Here is a 19,460-nt window from a genome sequence, read left to right on the forward strand (position 1 = left end):
GTAGAGTAGTAGTATGCAGACTCGAATTACCTTCAATATTTAGTAGAATATTTAACATGTTCCACGTATTTAATCTAAAGAAATGCATGTCTGAAAAATCATTAAACATTCCTATTAACAAAATCTGTGTGAACATTGTCACACCCCAGCTTAAGGCGAAAATGCCGGGGCTCTATTTAATTATTTTATTTCAAATGTGCACACAATATTCAAATAAAACAATACAATTCAAATAAATATATACAATCATTCAAATTCAAGTTTGTCTTCAATATAACCCTAAGGTCTTTCTAAGTGTCCATCCTTCAACTCAGGCAACCTGCATATGCGTAAAAAATGGAGTTTTGTCAACAAACATGTTGAGTGAGAATATCACCAGTTTTGACACAACAATATAAATAGCATAACGTGATAAGTGCGGTAAATATAATCAAATCGTAAACAAGTATGTAGACATTTGCCAAGAGAATCGGGCGTTGGTCACCAGCAGGAACACCCGCTATATAATTGATTGAATAGTAATCCCAATATACGATTGATTGAATGGTGACACAAGTAAGCAAGTAGCACGTATGTTTGATTAAGTCACTCACAATAACACGTATGCATTTGTTTGAATATATATATAGTATGAAATACGAATACGTATGAATATGTCCCCAAAACGATTAGGAAAGTTTTAAAATAGGGGAATGATAAACTCACCTTAGATTAATGACAAACGAATATAATATGAATAAGCGAGCTAACGAATAAGCGAGTCGTTCACTACACGTCAAACAATATAAAAAATTCAGAATATAAGACTTTAAGATATCATAATATAAATAAAAATGAACTCAGTGCCGCTGGAATCAATCCAAACAGACGTTTAGAACTCAAGTTATGATTGTTTTAAGATTTAAGCGAGCTGGTACTGACCAGAATCCGAATAGCGAGTCGGAAGCCGGGTTTTGGTAAGTAGCCTTAAAATTACGTTCCGAGAATAAAAGTCTTCTGGACCGAACGTTGAATCCAACCAGAAGTATGAGAAAACGGATAGTCAATACTTGTTGACTACTTTGCCCTTTAACGAGTTTTAAACGACTTGACCAGTCAATACCCTTCAACCACCGAAATTGATTGAAGGTTATTGACTAGGGAATATATATGAATGATTCCTATGTTTACAACTTACCCGAAAAGTGAAAGGATCGATGAGAAACGGAAGTCAAAGGTCGGTGCATAAGCAAAGTCAACCGTTTATGAGTGTATCTTCAACAATAATACAAAAACCGAAGAAGATGATAAAGGTTGGAGGTAGGTGACGGCTAGGAAATGTGAATTAGGGTTTAGGGTTGATTTGTGGTAGAGAAATAATGATATGTTTATATATGATACACTAAATCGAACTAAATATGGTAACTTACTTGTTTTAGAACTAGATGGGCCTTTAATGATCAAATCAACATTATAACCAGTAAATTTCATTCTTGATCAAGGGTTAATGAGTATGGACATGCATCTAAGCTATATTAGTCTTCTTGGGTCTTATAACACTCGATTATGTCCTAAAATAAATGATTTCGGGCCAAAAACGAACTAGGAAACAATAATAAACGAAACGAGCTGTGCAGGTAGCCCATAGCGCCGCGTGGTGGGCCAAGGCCACCCCACCACGTGGTGCTCCGGACAAAAGGAGGAAAATATCATTATTTGTCAACTTTAGTCCCTATAGTTTGGATTTAGGTCATTTAACGAACTTTTTATGCATAGTTTAAGATTTGGACAACATATAAAGTATAAGGTTTAAAAGTGTGAACATTATAAAGTATAAGGTCTATAAAGTATAAGGGGCCTAAAGTGAACATTATAAATTTAATTACTTATAAACACTTGATTTTCAATAATAATAAAGGTCTAAAAATGTTTCGGGTCGGGTTAAATGTAAACGAATACGGTTTAGAAAAATCCGAAATGTTACAAACATCAAGCTTTTATTTGTAAAAAACCTGTAGAAGTTATTGATTGGAAAATTTAGAAGGTTAGACAAACCAAATTATTCTAGTCAAAGTCAGGTTGAACTTAAAACTTGGTCAGAAGTTCACATTAAAATTTCAAGACCAGATGAAACATAAATAACCTCACTTGTTTTCTGTAGAGTCTGACACCAGTACTACCTCCTAAAATTTCGGTACAAAATGCCTTAAAGGAGGGAAGAATGTGACACCCGGCTAAAAATTAGCCTAATCCTGTGACTAATGTAACCATGCTTATGTAAATAAAATAATATAATAAATAAAGTGATAATATTTTAGTCCAAAAACTCCAAAACTATTTGAGATATATTTAATTACATTTGAAAAGTTCAAATTTTTACGCATAGTGAATACTACGGGAAACGACCGCGGAGGACGACTTATAAACTGATACAAGTCCAAACGTGTCAGGAACAACTCGAAAAATTAATTTTTTTATGAAAATACTAGTAATAATATATAAATATTTTTAGAAGTTTCACTTCACAAAAATTAAGTGGGTACAAGCCGGTGTAGGACACCGTATGAGCCCAAAATTAACTTTCACCAAAATTCAACTTCTTTGGCTTGTATTATCAGGAACTTAATAGCGGATCAAACCTGATAACAATTATTAGAAATGGAGCTTGATTGATTAGTTAAAATTTGATAAATGTTAATTAGAAATCTTAAGACTTTGTTTAATTAACACACTTTTTCATAATACTCTTTCCTTACCCCACTAAAATCTACCTCTTTAGCCCCTTGTATACATGAAACCATTTATTTTTACTTTTACAATCAATACTAGACTTCATTGCTGGAAGATGCACACACCACCATGTCACACTACTCACACCATTTGCTTCCACCTTCACAACCTACAAACCAAACTCAACAATCTACTATCTCTTCCTCTTTATAACATCATTGGTAGCCACCACTTCCCTTCATCAACATCATTTTCACTCCATTAGATTGAAATCAAGATACAAGAAAAACCAAGATCTTACATCACAATCTTAAATCACAAAACAAATCAACACGCACACACTCTCTCTCTCTCTCTCTCTTTCTTTCTCTCTCTCTCTCTCTTGCTTCCTTACCCAACCCGTCGGTCACCACCACACACCTACAACACCACTTTTTCACCCCAAATTAAGCAAGAAATGGAGGTTTAAAGGTGGTCTATGTTGAACTAAAGGATTGGGAGATTATAAGGAGGCTTAGGGAAACAAGATTTCAGGTACCTATTTAGAGATTCAATATATTTTCTTCATCTTTTTTCACCTACAAATCTAAGGTAAAACATAATGCTTAAGTCTTGATTTTTGATTTTTGCTACTTGAGATATTTCACACAAAAGAAACAAGGAATGCACCTAGATTGGAAGATTGATGATGAAGTGTGGGTGCATGTGTGTGCCGTGAATGTGTGTGTGTGTGTATGCATGTGGGAGCCGAACACCCACATGCATATATACACACATGGATTTAAAACCCATTTTGGTCATAGATTGTTTGATGTTTGATTCTTGATAATAAACAAATATGTTAGATTGAATACTTGAATTATTTGGTGATTTTTGGTGTTCTTAAGTTGTAAAAATGGTAAAGTGGGTTTAGATTTTGGAAAGAGAAAATAAAAGATACAGATATTTTGTTGAAAAATGGGTTATGTTGAACACTTGTAATTTTTTTTATGCTAGTTTAGTTTTATAATACTTGCATGTGGTGTTTTGGTTGGGATAAAATGGTAGGATATGAAATTTAACTAGTATGCTTGTTAGTTTGAAAATGGGTTTTGAAAATAAGATTATTTCAAATGGGTTAACTTACGTGCTTACTTGAATGATGATGATCATGTCTAGGTTCATGCTAGAATATAGAACTTGATTGTTAAATCCAAAATTGTTTGATAATTATTAAATTCTTGAATTGGTTATCAATAATACATAGATTAGTAAAGTTAAACAACTAGGTAAAAGTTTACATATAGAAAATTACAAGTCATATTGCATAAGGTACATGTTAGACTATACTTTGTATTTGGAAAAGACGAAAATTTGGATTAAGTGAGAATGATAATGACATAATAATTTAGAGATAAAATCTGGACATTTAAGTATAGAAAATTCATTTTGTCTCATGAAAATTAACTAGTTCACATGCTACTAGTTATAGTAAGTTAAGGCTGGAGCATGTTAACTTGAAAAGTGTTTAAAACTTGTATTTTGTTATATATGTTAAACTTGGAAATTTTAGTTATTTATAAGTTAGAAATGAACATATTTGATGCTTAAAGTGTTTGGTATATTTCGTTTCACATAGTTTGCTTGTCAGTAGCTTGAACGGTCGAAAAGACTTTTTAACGCGAACCGACATGTTTCTAGAAACTGTTTTAGAACAACTATTCAAACCTAAATAATGTTATACATTACTCAAACTAATGTATACATTAAGGATAAGTTAATAAAACTTGATCCTAGACGGTTCGTGTCGCGAAAACTGACACGAAAACGTTAAATTTGATAATTTTGTGAAAATAATAACTAAAATGATAAATAAAGTATTTTTATAAAAAGAACTTATACATTTTTATACAAAAAGCGTTCTCAAAAATTCAAAAACATAAAGTTTCACGTGAAAAAGTTAGCTGGTTCGCCGTTAATTGCGAAACCGACAAACTGACGAAACCACTGAAAACAACTTTAAAATTTATTTAATTATTTATTTTACAAAGCTATACACTAATAAATATTCCAGCAACTAATTTATAAATTTATAAATTTAAATAACAATAATGTATTGTTATAATAATAGCATTGTGTTAGTTGTTATTTTATTACTGCATACATGTATATATATTGATACTAGTTATTATTTAAGATAAGTATATATACATAACTATATGTAAGTTAGGATCTTGCATGCTTGTGTGAAAACGTAACTTGGAGTTAAAGAAACTAAAAGTCGTTACGGGTCGATCGAACTTGAACTAATAAAAAGATAAAAAGAAACGTTTTAAGAAAACTAAAACGTTTGTGTGAAATATTTTAAGATGAATGAACAACTTAAAATGTATAGATTATTAAAAGCGTGTACTATATTATATATATTGATACGATTGTAAGTTGTTAACATGATTTTCGCTATTTCAACGAAAGTTGACTTCGGGCTGTATTGACGAAGTGGTATTTATGGAAATAATTAAACAAAGAAAAGCTTTGTTTCAAAATACGTGGTTTTAAAATTTGAGAACTCACCAACCTTGCGTTGACAAAATATTTTAAACGTGTCTTTCAGGTATATGAAAATGTGGAAGCTTCATGGAGGGCGCGGGAAAAGATGGCGCATGTGTTTGAATGGAAACTGTTAACTTTTCAAAGTGTGGACTTGTATTTGAATAAAATCGTGTATTATGACACGTGTAAAAACTCTGATGATTGAATAAATTCCAACTTATGTATTATATGTAAATTTGATTGTGATTTGCTAAAATGGCGCATGTCATCACTCGAAACGACTTAGTCAAAGTCTTCCGCTGTTTAATTAAGATTTTCGGGGTGTGACACCAAATGGTGTGCTTTAGTGGCATTTAACATTTACCTCTCATTTAATAAAAGCATTATCTTTTGTTTTCGACTAAGAAAAAAAGTATTTCAGATAGCCAACATTTGACATTTCTGTTGTCAACCCACAACCAAAAACCGAACTTAACTTCACCAATGACACATATTCGAGTGTGTGTCGGTGTATCGATAACATCCCGACATCACAAGCAGCAAGAGTACAGACGCCTCTCCAACATCTATGGGTTGACCATTACATGCTAGTGAAAGTTGTACAAGAATGTGTTGTCATGCCCCGTTTTGCATTAAGCTTCATCATCACTACTCTCGATTTCCAGTGTTCCGATTTACAACTTGTCTTGAGTAGCTGAATTAGTTGCTCCACATCTTGATCACATTTTTCTGACTTCTCATTCATGTTTATTCTATCTTTTAAATATATGAGTAATGCTTGCAATATGTTAGATCAATTAATAATCCACCACATCCACGAAGAATGAAGTTTAGAACAAATAAAAAATTGAATACAATTTTGCCAACATAGTTCAATGAAGAGAATGCTAAATCGAAGATCAAGTCAACCTGATCACAGAAGGCTGGAGAGTTAATTTGGATGGGGGCGTTGTACACAATACTGCGCTCTTCTTTGATGAACTAGCTTTTTGTTGCACATAGACATAGTTTTCCTATTAATTTTTAAAGAACCAACATAATTGATTCAATGCTATCAATTTGTTTACTAGACGTCAAAATTATCAATTTAACGTCATCATAAAGTATTTTGGCAATAGTATATAAATGAATATTGGTATGCTTGAGAGCGTTATAACTTATAAATGATTAACGGACAAAATATATCATGATCAAATTTACAATTCATCATATATAGATATGTATATGAGGGCTGATATACTTGTAATGTCGACAAGTTTTGCAAATGTTTTTAGCTGAATCATATTCTTTCTATAGAGGAGTTTTTTATTAAATGATATAGCGGGGGCCGGTAAAAAAAGGATATAGCGGGGTCCAGATTTTGTCAATTTCACTAACTCCCTCCTTAACCTAACCTCTGCAGTCAGCATTCACACGATTTCTCATCACATGTATAAAGCCAACATTACTCTCTCAGCTTCCACTGTACCATTTGAGAAAAGAAGATGTTTCGGTCCACCTTCTATATTCCTGTTGCCGATCAACCATAAACCAAAGACAAACTTCACAACTACTTCACTAGTTCACCGGCGCCAAAATGATTTTGTATCGTATCCTTACTCTAGTAGCAACATCAATACGCGGTGATTTAGTGGCACCTCTCCACCACCTTTGGGACAACCATTACTCGCTAGTAGAAATTTTGGAAGAACGTGTTGTCATGCCCCATTCTGCACTAAGCTTCATCATCACTGACTCACTGTTCTCCTTGCTTTTACAGTAATCAAGCCGCAGTGCCAACCCAGGTTCCCATTTATAACTCACCCTCGTCTCGTCAGGTTCTCGATTACTAATGTTTTGATGTATGGCATGTCTTGTGCGGGGGAAATTGCTGCTTCATGTCTTGTTCGCACTTCCGTTTTTTTCAGTATTGCTAGATTGGGAAAATTAGGCTCCTTGTCCATTTTGGTGACATTTTTGGCTTGTTTGTTCTATTTTTGATACTAATAATGCTTTCAAGCTGTAAGTGAAGCAAGTTAACAATTAGAAAAAAAATAAATATTTAAACTTACTTTTTTCCCAGAACAATTAAGTTACATCTTCGACTAACCGGCTACACCTCAGCTAATCTATTTCTCTTGCTATATATACTCTATTAATTTTCGTTACTCACATTAAAATAATAATAATAATAATAATAATAATAATAATAATAATAATAATCTAAAGAGCCCCAATTATTGAGGTCTCCAAAACCCTAAAATTATCGTCGGAATTGGTTGGTGGTGCTCAAGTACTGGTGGTAGTTAGTTGGTGGTGGTACGATGTTCAGGTTGAGTTTTCCGGCAAAAAATGTGATTTTTCTGGCCGAAAGCGTTTTTCCGACGAATCACAAGTAACGGCTCTAGGATTCTGTTAGTCGTGGAGTGTTGGGAACAAATGTGTTAAAAGATGGGACCGTCAGCAGTCAATTCATTAGTTAGGACTGGCAGCGACCAAAAGATGATAGTTGAGATTAATAAAAGCCAATATACCCTTATTTTTTAACGAATTAATAGATCATTCTACCGCTTTCTATTACATAATATGTTTATACCCTATGTTATTATTTTAATTTTGATCGACGTTTCTCATCTTTGACAAGAACCAAAGGGTTTCTCGTCACTTCTACACTTTAAACCATTTATCGCATCTAACTGAACCAGGGTAACACGGTCTTTATTTATTGGATTGTTTTTAATTGTAACATCCTAAAATTTATAATGTTGAATAAAGAAAGTTACGTTTAGTGATTTCGCGTTATTAATTAATTAATATCGAGTAAAGAACGGATCATGGACTTAGATTAATTGAGATGGGTTAAATGAGAATGGGCCTTAGGTCCATGGGCTTTAAGGGATATAAATATCCCCTAAACCAAGCTAAAACCCTAAACCCTCATTTCATTTCCATCTTATTCTCTAACACACTCCAAACACACACACACCATATTTCGGCCGAGAGAGAGAGAGACGTCCAAGACCAAAATCGAGCCAACCATTATTAGATCTTCTATATACGAGATAACCAAGCAAACCGCGACCACACCGAACGTATAAAAGGTATGTTCTTGACCTTTAAAGTTTACGTTTTATTGAACGTTTAGCCTTTTGAATGTCCTTAAGCTTAAAGATCCAAGCTTTATAGTATATACGGGATATATATACGACCGAAAATGGTTAGGGAACGTTAGTGGGTGATGTCGAACCATAACAAGGGTATTAAAATCGCCAAAATGCTTGATAAAAACCAAACCGTAGCTGAACTGGGCAACTTCGCCTACGAACTGGGCAACTTCGCCTGCAAACTGATAACTTCGCCTGCAAAAGCTTAACTTCGCCTTCAAAGCTTAACTTCGCCTACGGCCAAGTTCGCCTAACTGGTAACTTCGCCTAAGGCCAAGTTCGCCTAATTGATAACTTCGCCTAAGGCCAAGTTCGCCTAATTGATAACTTCGCCTACGGCCAAGTTCGCCTAACTGATAACTTCGCCTAAAGCTAAGTTCGCTTAAGGTTTAACTTCGCCAAAAGTTAAGTTCGGTTAGAAAATAAATTAAAAACCTAATGAAAAATGTGTTAAGACAGTTAATGGAAATAAAATTTTTCCAAGCTGACCTGGCAGCTCGACCCCAGCCAGGGGCTCTGCCCCTTGGACCCTGACCCCGCTGCCAGGGGCGCTGCCCCCGGACCCCCGTTCGTTGTGGGTCATATAAAGATATAAATACAACATGAGTAGTACTAGTTAATTGATACGTGTAAATATTATACAGTTAGCCGTGCACAGCTCAAGAAGGGAATAACTATTAACGGAGAGCGTAACAGGATTCAGGTGAGTTTCTAGCCCCATTTATGTGTTATGTTTTCGGGGCTGTGTGCATACTCGATATGTTTGTTAATACGCTTATCCTAAGAGATAAGTGTATGCCTTATGTGGATAATGTGAAATGTATGAATGATTGCTTGATGGTACGTGAACGATCTTCGGATATTGCACGTACTGTCAGGTTGTAACGCTATGTATAAGATAAGTATGATATGTATGCTTATGTGTATGAAAGTGATAAAGTTAATAAAAGAAGGAAATGATGGTTGTATGGTTGTATGGTTACGAAAAGGGTACCGAGCCCTAATAATACTCGAGGTATGATGTATGGTTGTATGGTAACGAAGAGGGAATCGAACCCTATTAATATTCGAGAACTAGGGAACCAAACCCTACTAATATTCGAGGAAAGAGGGTACCGAGCCCTAATAATACTCGAGGAAAGAGGGTACCGAGCCCTAATAATACTCGAGGAAGGAGGGTACCGATCCCTAATAATACTCGAGGAAGGAGGGTACCGAGCCCTAATAATACTCGAGGAATGTAGGGCGTAATGCTCTTTATAACGTAAGATATGAAAGTAAGTTAATACAAAAGAAAGTATGAAAGTATGAATGAAAGAATATAAGTTTATGTGTATTGTATAGTGTATGATTAACTAGAACTCACTCAGCGTAGCTGACTTTTAGTATGCACGCAGGTGAGTAGGATGAGGCAGCTCGCTTGAGGAGACACGTGGCACTGAATAAGAGGCTGGCATCGGAAGACTCAAGACGTTTAAGTTTAATGTTTCGTTTATTTTGAAAGACAAAATGATGTTTTAAGACAAGACGTGTTTTGTTATGAAATGTTTTATGAAAGCTTTTATATTCCGCGAAAGTTTTAATTAACTCTGATATTTAGAACTGTGTTTATGAGTAAATCCAACACGAAAGTAGGGCTACCGGTAACGGGGCCTTACAAGTTGGTATCAGAGCAAAGTTCGAGAGATTTAAGCATCCTACATGCTTAGACTCGAACAGAGAATGGGGTTTAAGTAAGAAAAGAAAGAAGATGCCAGTTCAAGAATGCCATGTGTCGCTCAAGCAAGATCAGTAAAGGTAAAGTGTATGATTAAATGATATATGTTAATGAGAAAGAAAAGATACGTGAACGGCAGGGATAGGAATAATTGATTGTTTGATTTGACTAACTGCTTAAGTAGAACCAGCACAAATAGACTCATAAAGGGAAGTGTATAGGACACGGAAAGCAACGTGATCAGCTAGTCACAGCTGGCCACTGTTATTACCTGTTAGCCTTGCTATCCTTGTACTAAATAGTTCCTTGAGTGATGATGTTTGTGTTTTCCCTTTTAGAATAGAATCAAGTGTTACGTGAGGGGATTACCACAGAGAGTCCGCATGTTAGTCAGGACAAGTAAACCTGCTACTTTCGATTCTGCTGTCGAACTCGCAGAAATGGTCTATGCAGACTTGGCTGAGGATGATGTGGTGGTGGGAGACGAGAAGAAAGAGAAGAAATGGGTCGCTCCTGCTAAACGACCCGGTACCCAGATGTGGAACCCTAAGAACAAGCAGCCGAGAGTTTGGGAGAACAAGTCATGCAAGACTTGTGGCAAGGCACACAGTGGTGAGTGTAGGTGGGGAAAGGGTTCGGATACATGTCATAAGTGTGGAAAGATGCATGCTGGAGAATGTAGAGTTGGGTCGAATGTTTTCTACAAGTGTGGGAAGGCAGGTCATTATGCTCATGAGTGCAGTTCTAAGCCTGCATGCTACAAGTGTGGTAAGACAGGTCACTTTGCTAGGGAGTGTACCGAGGGTGAAGCTGGAGGTAGTGGAAGGAAGGATGCCGATCAAGCTAGGCCAAGAACTAGAGCCTACATGCTGACCCAAGAACAAGCCAAGCAGATTCCGGATGTCGTCACAGGTACGTTTCTAGTGAACGGTGTTTCCGCTACTGTATTATTTGATTCGGGCGCAAACAAAAGTTTCGTAGCTACACCATTTAGTAAACTAGCTAAAATGAAATGTTGCCGAGTGTCTGAGACTCTTATAGTAGAAACCGCTAGTGACACTTCGGTTGAAATAATAAAAATGGTGAAGAACGCTAAGATAGAACTAGAGGGACATGAGTTCCCTGTTACCTTGTACGTTATGACCTTGGGAGGGTTCGATGTGGTTTTGGGGATGGATTGGTTGTCTGAGTTTGAGGCTCATATAGTATGTAAGAGTAGGATAATAAGGTTAAAGTCCTTGGATGGTAGTGCGGTGACGGTTTATGGTGATAAGGAAAGTTATGGGCTTAATGTCATTTCGATGATAAAAGCCGAGGGTTTGTTAAGGCGAGGGTGCGGTGCCTACCTGGCGTATGTTGTCAATGCTACGGCCGAGACGAAAGAAATGAAAGATGTTCCTATTGTGCGCGACTACCCAGAAGTATTCCCTGAGGATCTTCCGGGGTTGCCACCAGAGCGAGAGATAGAATTTCAGATAGATTTAATACCAGGAGCCCAGCCCGTCGCGAAAGCGCCTTACCGTCTAGCACCATCCGAGATGAAAGAATTGATGTCCCAACTGCAAGAACTCCTCGACAAGGGTTTTATCATGTCACACCCTCAAAATCCACTAACGGGGTTTTACTGTCAGAGGGTGTGAACTAACAGGATCAGAATCATTAGTTATAATCAAACCATAAAACAAAGTTTCAAAACCATGAAAACGTTTACGAGTAATTAAATGCGAAAGCGTAAAAACCATAGAAACCAATGTCGCGTCACGCAGGACGACTTAAAACCCAAAGATAATAGTTTAAAATAAGTTTTTGCATAATTAAAAGTGTTTCAAGCAATGCATGTTCCTAAACCGCGCGCCCGCCTCGGCTACCTGAGAATAACATACTAAAAGTGTCAACACAAGGTTGGTGAGTTCACAAGTTTATATAAAAATAAATGTTTAGCGTTTCCGTTCAGCGTTTTGCGTTACAGCGTTTTGCGTTACAGCGTTTTGCGTTACCAGATAGTGTTATGTCAATTATATATCTATAGGTAGCTAGCCTATAAAACAAGTATCACTAAGTGTTCGACACCGAAGCTGACTGTTTATCATTTGCCTTGCCACCAGGTCATCCAGACCATGGTATGTGTTTAGCCAAGATTACACCCACTCGACCTCCAGTCGAGTTTAGCGTTGGGTGGGGTTTGTCAAACCCAGTAGTACTACTCAACAATGACTCGCTATTATCCAAATATTAACCGGTTCGATGTTATGAAGGACTTTAGTTATTGCGTTTGCCACTTAGTCTTTACAGGTGATATATAATCTATATTAACAAAATCTTAAATGCGTTTTCGGAGTATGTTATCTCCCCCAAGTGAAAAGCGTTTAAAAAGTTTAAAAGGGGAAAGTGAAACTCACTGTTTGCGAAGAAATTCCCAAATTAAATCACCAAGATGCGCGTCACAGAAAAACTCTCTCTAGCGTTCTAAAACAACAAAGAGATTTTTCTAAGTGTCGGAATATTATCGAGTCTCTAGACCCGGCACATAGTACCTATGCACATAACATGTTTCGTGTTTCGTTTGTGAATCGTGTGTGACTTTAACAAATGTATTTGTGATACGTTACATGTGTAAGCAATTATTTACGTGTCACGTATTCATAAAGTACATCACTAGCAATTACTCCCCGTAAGGGCAATTTGGTCAACACATAACAATTAACTAGCCATTATTCCCACGAGGGCAATTTGGTCAAATCATGACAATCAATTAGCAATTATTCCCCGCAAGGGCAATTTGGTCAAAACATAATAATTATATAGCAAGTATCATGTTTCATGCATTTTCACAAAACTCAGCAGCTAGTTTCACCGAGACAGAAATTCTACTTGAAAGATTGTACTATTCCACCGATCATAGCATCTCAATTAATTCACCAAAAATCATCACAGAAGCATATATGTCTTAGGTTTCCAGAACATATCTTATTATATTTTTATTCCACATAGTTTTCTCACAATCATCAAATCATTACAGCAAACTCATAACAGTCAAATTCATGCGCAACAGAATGTTATTTGCAATTCCCGTTAAAAGAAAAGTCCAATAAATGCAAGACCACTTGGGTTAGGTTCCTAACTCCATAAGTCAATTTCCAGAAGTGGAACCAACCCAATTGGTCTCGTAGTTCATGAGATATAACATTTACAAAACAACCTAACAGCAGGTCTAACAGCTCAGCTTTGCACAACGTTTTTGTAAAATCATAAAAGTTAACTTCTACTTGTCCAAAAATTACAAGTTTATACTCTATAGAAACTAGACTCAACCTATTTTACGGTAGTACCAATAATCTCAACCAATTTTCAACTTCACACCTCGTTACAGTCAATTTAACATCACTAACACATTCTGGCCAGAAACTGTTTGCATCCAAACTCAACATATTAACTATCTATGAACCATCATGCATTCATATAACACTCTAGACTCCATAAACACCATCCATGCACATCAATTACACATTACATACATGATTAGGATTTTTGTTTTGAACTCAAATCAAAGACACAACAATTAACATGTAACAATATTCATTCTAGTTATCATATCATCAACAAATCAATCAACAATCATATTAACACAACACCATATCAAAATCGGCACCTAGGGTTTGTAATTAACCCAACAAACATCAAAATCAAGTATAAAGGATGCATAGGATAATCGATTATACCTTCCTAGCACCTAATTCTTCAATCAAAAGCTTGAAATCCTAGTTGTATGTGTGTGTATAGGTGACAGCAGCCAAGGGTGATGGAGGGTGGGTTTCCGATCGGGGTAGGAGGAAAAGAAAAGAAAAAGTGTGTTAGGGTTTGTTTATTGTTATTATTTATAGAATACTATGTTACACTTTGGCCCCTCCACTTCTAAGTATTACTTTTCCTAGCTTAAACTAACTTGTTTACATCTTGAGTTTACGTTTATAACCATGTTATCGCATAACACATAAGTCTAACACATAGTTATCACATAATTACTGTTTTGACGTTTTTCGTTTATTCATCAATTGTTTGCGTCAACTCGTTTGCGTTTCGGTGCAAATCCCGAAAGACTACACATGTAGTGAGTGTTAAGCGTCATTTAAACCCTAGTTTAAATGTAATGAAGTGTGCGTTATAGATTCAGTGATCTTAAGTTTGAATTGACGGAGTTGAGTTAACGGAGTTAACCTGAAATTGACGATTGTCACATATCAGACCGAGTGTTTCTCCGTGGGGCGCACCGGTTTTGTTTGTGAAGAAGAAGGATGGAAGTATGAGAATGTGCATAGACTATCGTGAGTTGAATAAGCTTACGGTAAAGAATAGATATCCTTTGCCAAGGATTGATGATCTGTTTGACCAACTGCAAGGTTCAAGTTGGTTCTCACGAATAGATCTCAGATCAGGCTACCATCAGCTGAAGGTGAAGGAGGTAGACATCCCTAAGACAGCGTTCCGAACGCGGTATGGACACTACGAGTTCCTCGTAATGTCATTCAGTCTAACAAATGCTCCTGCAGCATTTATGGACATGATGAATAGGGTGTGTCGACCGATGTTGGATAAGTCGGTTATCGTCTTCATTGACGATATATTGATTTATTCAAAGAACGAGTCTGACCATGCTGAGCATCTGAGAGAGGTATTGGAGACTCTGAAGAAAGAGAAGTTGTATGCCAAGTTTTCGAAGTGCGCGTTCTGGTTAAGAGAAGTGCAATTTTTAGGTCACATGATTAATCCGGAAGGGATTACCGTGGACCCAGCTAAGATTGAAGCGATAACGAATTGGAAGACTCCGCAGAACCGAATGATATACGAAGCTTCCTAGGGTTAGCTGGCTACTATAGGAGATTCATCGAAGGTTTCTCCAAGATAGCCGCACCGCTGACCGGTATGACCCGAAAGTCGATAGTATTCAGTTGGGGAAAGTTTCAAGAAGAAGCCTTTGAAGAATTAAAGAAGAGACTCACGCAAGCTCCAATCCTTGCTCTACCCGATGGTGACGAGGATTTCGTTGTTTGTGCTGATGCCTCGCATCAAGGGTTAGGTTGCGTGTTGATGCAACGAGGGAAGGTGATAGCTTACGCGTCTAGACAGTTGAAGGTCCATGAGAGTACTTATCCGACGCATGATTTAGAGCTGGCGGAAGTAGTGCATGCTCTTAAGATATGGAGGCATTATCTGTACGGTACTAAGTGTACTATCTATACAGATCATAAGAGTTTAAAGTACTTCTTCGAGCAGAAAGAATTGAACATGAGGCAGAGAAGATGGTTAGAATTGATAAAGGATTACGACTGTGAGATTAAGTATTACCCCGGTAAAGCTAACGTGGTTGCTGATGCGCTAAGTCGTAAGAATGAGGAAGTCCTTCCAACAGTGAAGTCAAACCAGCTGATTATGAACTCAAGTCTTTTTGAAGAAATCATCAAGGTGCAGTCAGAGGTGTTAGTAGATGAAGGGTTAGTAAAGAAAGAAAGGATGTATGGCCAGCAAAATGAGTTGATGGAAAACACTCATGGAGTTAAGACTAGGTTCGACCGCATGTGGATCCCACGCCATGGTGATCTTAGAAGTCGAATCTTAGATGAAGCTCATAAGTCAAGGTACTCAATCCATCCTGGAGCTACAAAGATGTACCAAGACTTGAAAAGAGATTACTGGTGGCCAGGAATGAAGAATGATGTAGTGGATTATGTTAGCAAGTGCTTAACTTGCTTACAAGTCAAAGCCGAACACCAAAAGCCTTATGGAAAGATGCAACCGCTAGATATACCTGAATGGAAATGGGAACACATCACCATGGATTTCATAACTAAGCTACCTCGTACAGCTAAGCATCATGATACCATCTGGGTGATTGTGGACCGTTTGACCAAGAGTGCTCACTTTCTGCCCATACGAGAGGCCATCTCGTCAGAAACGTCAGCAAGCTTGTTCATTAAAGATGTTGTAACCAAGCATGGAGTACCGTTATCGATCGTGTCTGATAGAGATACATGGTTTACTTCGAGGTTCTGGAAGAAATTCCATGAAGCTATGGGGACGAGGTTGAACATCGGTACGGCGTATCATCCTCAAACCGATGGACAGTCTGAAAGGACGATCCAAACCCTTGAGGATATGCTACGTGCTTGTGTTTTAGATTTTGGTGGAAGTTGGGATGATCATCTGCATCTGGCAGAGTTCTCCTATAACAACAGTTACCATTCAAGTATTGGTATGCCACCGTTTGAGATGCTTTACGGTAGACGATGTAGGACCCCGGTGTGTTGGGGTGAGATTGGTCAGAAAGAAACGGGAAGCCTAGAAGTGGTTCAAGAAACGTCTTCAAAGTTCGATCAGATCAAAGCAAGAATGAAAGCCGCTCAAGACAGACAAAAGTCTTATGCAGATAAGCGGCGACGACCAATTGAGTTTAACGTTGGTGACAATGTGATGCTCAAGGTCTCGCCTTGGAAGGGGATTATCCGTTTTAGGAAAAGAGGAAAGTTGAGTCCGAGGTACATTGGACCGTTCAAGATTGTAGATCGTGTGGGTGAAGTAACTTATAAACTGGATTTACCCGATGAGTTAGAAGGAATTCATTCAACCTTCCATGTTTCTCATCTGAGGAAGTGTCTAGCTGATGACACGTCTCACGTGCCATTGATGGACATTGAGGTTGATGAACAATTGAACTACATCGAGCAACCGATAGAGATCGTTGATCGCAAGGAGAAGCAGCTTCGTCACAAGATTATACCTTTGGTAAAAGTGATATGGAAACACCGCAAGGGATCAGATGCTATGAGATGCGCAAGTTTTACCCTAGTCTGTTTATGTAATAGTTAGGTTTCGGGGACGAAACCTCTTAAAGGAGGGAAGACTTGTAACATCCTAAAATTTATAATGTTGAATAAAGAAAGTTACGTTTAGTGATTTCGCGTTATTAATTAATTAATATCGAGTAAAGAACGGATCATGGACTTAGATTAATTGAGATGGGTTAAATGAGAATGGGCCTTAGGTCCATGGGCTTTAAGGGATATAAATATCCCCTAAACCAAGCTAAAACCCTAAACCCTCATTTCATTTCCATCTTATTCTCTAACACACTCCAAACACACACACACCATATTTCGGCCGAGAGAGAGAGAGACGTCCAAGACCAAAATCGAGCCAACCATTATTAGATCTTCTATATACGAGATAACCAAGCAAACCGCGACCACACCGAACGTATAAAAGGTATGTTCTTGACCTTTAAAGTTTACGTTTTATTGAACGTTTAGCCTTTTGAATGTCCTTAAGCTTAAAGATCCAAGCTTTATAGTATATACGGGATATATATACGACCGAAAATGGTTAGGGAACGTTAGTGGGTGATGTCGAACCATAACAAGGGTATTAAAATCGCCAAAATGCTTGATAAAAACCAAACCGTAGCTGAACTGGGCAACTTCGCCTACGAACTGGGCAACTTCGCCTGCAAACTGATAACTTCGCCTGCAAAAGCTTAACTTCGCCTTCAAAGCTTAACTTCGCCTACGGCCAAGTTCGCCTAACTGGTAACTTCGCCTACGGCCAAGTTCGCCTAACTGGTAACTTCGCCTAAGGCCAAGTTCGCCTAATTGATAACTTCGCCTACGGCCAAGTTCGCCTAACTGATAACTTCGCCTAAAGCTAAGTTCGCTTAAGGTTTAACTTCGCCAAAAGTTAAGTTCGGTTAGAAAATAAATTAAAAACCTAATGAAAAATGTGTTAAGACAGTTAATGGAAATAAAATTTTTCCAAGCTGACCTGGCAGCTCGACCCCAGCCAGGGGCTCTGCCCCTTGGACCCTGACCCCGCTGCCAGGGGCGCTGCCCCCGGACCCCCGTTCGTTGTGGGTCATATAAAGATATAAATACAACATGAGTAGTACTAGTTAATTGATACGTGTAAATATTATACAGTTAGCCGTGCACAGCTCAAGAAGGGAATAACTATTAACGGAGAGCGTAACAGGATTCAGGTGAGTTTCTAGCCCCATTTATGTGTTATGTTTTCGGGGCTGTGTGCATACTCGATATGTTTGTTAATACGCTTATCCTAAGAGATAAGTGTATGCCTTATGTGGATAATGTGAAATGTATGAATGATTGCTTGATGGTACGTGAACGATCTTCGGATATTGCACGTACTGTCAGGTTGTAACGCTATGTATAAGATAAGTATGATATGTATGCTTATGTGTATGAAAGTGATAAAGTTAATAAAAGAAGGAAATGATGGTTGTATGGTTGTATGGTTACGAAAAGGGTACCGAGCCCTAATAATACTCGAGGTATGATGTATGGTTGTATGGTAACGAAGAGGGAATCGAACCCTATTAATATTCGAGAACTAGGGAACCAAACCCTACTAATATTCGAGGAAAGAGGGTACCGAGCCCTAATAATACTCGAGGAAAGAGGGTACCGAGCCCTAATAATACTCGAGGAAGGAGGGTACCGATCCCTAATAATACTCGAGGAAGGAGGGTACCGAGCCCTAATAATACTCGAGGAATGTAGGGCGTAATGCTCTTTATAACGTAAGATATGAAAGTAAGTTAATACAAAAGAAAGTATGAAAGTATGAATGAAAGAATATAAGTTTATGTGTATTGTATAGTGTATGATTAACTAGAACTCACTCAGCGTAGCTGACTTTTAGTATGCACGCAGGTGAGTAGGATGAGGCAGCTCGCTTGAGGAGACACGTGGCACTGAATAAGAGGCTGGCATTTGAAGACTCAAGACGTTTAAGTTTAATGTTTCGTTTATTTTGAAAGACAAAATGATGTTTTAAGACAAGACGTGTTTTGTTATGAAATGTTTTATGAAAGCTTTTATATTCCGCGAAAGTTTTAATTAACTCTGATATTTAGAACTGTGTTTATGAGTAAATCCAACATGAAAGTAGGGCTACCGGTAACGGGGCCTTACATTAATGAGTTGGGTACATATGATATATTAACAACTTTGTAAAGGTATATATGATATTTTTATTTTTTTATGAGTATATATAAATTTTCAATATTTGTAAGCAAGGGCGGACCTACCTTCTTGGTACAGGGGTCGGCCGACCCCTGTGAATTTTTTTTTTTTAGTATTACCATAGTGTTAAAATCACGACCGACCCCTGTGAAATTTTGACGCCGACCCCTGTGGAATTTTGATATCGGGTTGGTGATGACCATTGCCGGAACCAAAAGTGAAACTTAGCAGCGTTTTTCCGGTCGTTGGTGCAAAGCGGCGTCAGACCATTAAAAAATACAGAAAAGAGGTAGAAGACGACCTAATATTAGTTTAAGAACTGTTGTGCTC

The sequence above is a fragment of the Bidens hawaiensis genome, unplaced genomic scaffold (assembly GCF_021521415.1).
Source record: "Bidens hawaiensis isolate Kalapana, Puna unplaced genomic scaffold, B.hawaiensis_p1.1 tig00009693_1, whole genome shotgun sequence".
Taxonomy (NCBI): Eukaryota; Viridiplantae; Streptophyta; class Magnoliopsida; order Asterales; family Asteraceae; genus Bidens; species Bidens hawaiensis.